Source organism: Cibotium barometz, chromosome 30, assembly GCF_041138505.1.
Source record: "Cibotium barometz isolate CiBa-2024 chromosome 30, ASM4113850v1, whole genome shotgun sequence".
Taxonomy (NCBI): Eukaryota; Viridiplantae; Streptophyta; class Polypodiopsida; order Cyatheales; family Cibotiaceae; genus Cibotium; species Cibotium barometz.
The window spans coordinates 48,321,725-48,324,097 of NC_141075.1; positions in this window are offsets into that span (position 1 = coordinate 48,321,725).

The window sequence follows — 2,373 nt, forward strand, 5'->3', positions numbered from 1 at the left end:
TAAAGATCAAATGAATGAATCTAGAAGTGAATGGGAATCATTCACTTAAACATCTATGCTATCTCTTAAGGATCTAATCAACATTTGGCTAGATCTAATCAACATTTGGCAGTGATTAGCCTCAACACTACTCACAATATTGTTTCAGAAAGAATTTGGGCATCCTTATGCCAACCCATGCTCACTCCTAGGAAAATGAATCTGCTAGATGTTGAAGGCCAAGACCTCAAAGTCTGGGGTTATTTCTCACACACAATTCTAACTAAGGATGATAACATTAAATGTGAATTTCAAGTTATCCCTGAGAGTAGCTATAAGCGGCTATCATGGGTGGTTATTGATCAACATAGCAAACCATGTTCTTGGAAACCCGTGAAACATCCTTCACATTACTCTTATGACCAGAGGAAACCTTGCCTGAAAGCGAGAATATTAAGTTTGAATACATCTTGCCAAAGCCAAAACAGTTGAAATCTACACAACTTGAAGCTTTAGAACCTAAGACTCTAGAACTTGAACCATTCCAATGGATTCTTAGAATAGAAATTGGTTGGGCATCAAACACATCCAATCTCATGACATATGAGCTATGGTGTTGTATAAGCAAGCCAAGCTTGGAGGCTCATGAATGGATTCCATGGATTGACACTCAAGGCATGCCATGTCTATGATCTTTTTAATGTACAATTTATGTGGAGTCTAATCCCTTGAAATGTTAGATTTGTGTGTTAGACTATGTGCTGGAAGCAAATTTTATCCTAGGAAGGGATCGGGCTACCTTGGTGCAAGCTATACCAAACTTCATCAGCTGAACGTGTGCCATGAAGATTTCCAAAAAAGAATTGGTGGTGCCATTCTGCAACAAGGATGAAATAACACTCAATGGTCTTTATAACCTTGTCCAAAAGCAATGATTAATCTCTACATTAGGAGCCACTCCTGCTTGAAGACCCACCCTCTTCATTGAAGATCCTTTGTGATGGACTCCCTAAATCAACCATATCCCCGAAGAAGAAACCAACCCCAAACCTACATATTTAGAGCCCTCAAATTACAAATCTCCATGAAGGTGACCATTCCATTTTACCAAGGCTTGGAGTAAGGGCCACATCTTTTGAAGGATTAGTTACCCACGATACAATCATTATGTCTCATGAACCTCTTCTACAAGTGTCACCAAGGCAGCATCAAGATCTTCACCCATAAAACCTCGTCTATAACAACTACTCCTAGAAACAAATCCCAATCAATGGTGGTGCAATGGTCAAACCCATGCCTAACAAAGAACCCAAGTTTGAAAATTCTACTACAAGAAAAAATCCTCGATTGACATCACTAACAAAAGAAAAGACGCACACCAAGGGATCCTCATCTCATCCAATAGCCCCTTTATTGCTACCTCCACAGCCCTTGACCATAACAACCAGGGTTATGATTGCCACCAGTGACAAAGAAAAAGCTATCATCGTGACCTCATCAACGACAACCCCTCTTGCCAAAGTCCTAGAATCTATAATAGCAAATGAGGGTGCATCCACAATTGGATCTGGTAAAATTTAAGACATAACCTCTATCTTGGCAACCCCTCCTTTATTGAAGACCCTAGCCTCGTCATCACACTACTGCCACAACCCATAACTAAAGCCTCACCAACTCATATCAAAACAGGTTCAAAAGCTTCGGTTCCAACAAGGAAAGCTCGTTCTCCGTTGCCACAAAGAAGACCGGACTTTGCTTATCAATGCTCCTCTGGACCTCTACCTCTCTTCTTCTATTGTTAACAGGCATAGAATAACCCCAATAAATATTGGGGCATGTGATTGCCAAAACAAAAAGCAAAAAAAAAAAAGAGAAAAAAGGGAGAGCGAGAGAAATTACACGCAACGGTCCTCACCCCAACTAGGATCCCATGTGCTATTAACATTTTCATTTACTAACAAACTTCTTCATCTCTCTGGAGGATCAAAGACATGCAACATTTACTTATCAACAACCATACATCTACCCCTCGACAATGTCTTCAATCCGATCATGATTGAGGACACGATCAACATGAGGAAGGGGGAGGGATGTTAATCCATTTTATGGTCAACAAGGTTCTAATTCTATGCCAAAGCATGAGTAATCTACATCAAATGTCAAGGATGGACACACCAAACTCATGTACAAACAAGTCGTGAAGCAATGGTGTCCAAATCTTAAACTTGGGTGGGCACACATAAAGGTCAATGGAAATTAATGGCATTTTCTGCTCTAAGAGCGTGTGGTAGTGCGAGTAAGGGTGTGCTCCCTAGCATTATAATGTATCAATTTATTATCATATGAAATAATGTACAAGTAATAGGCAAAATAGAAGTTTTGGGCGCCTTCCCT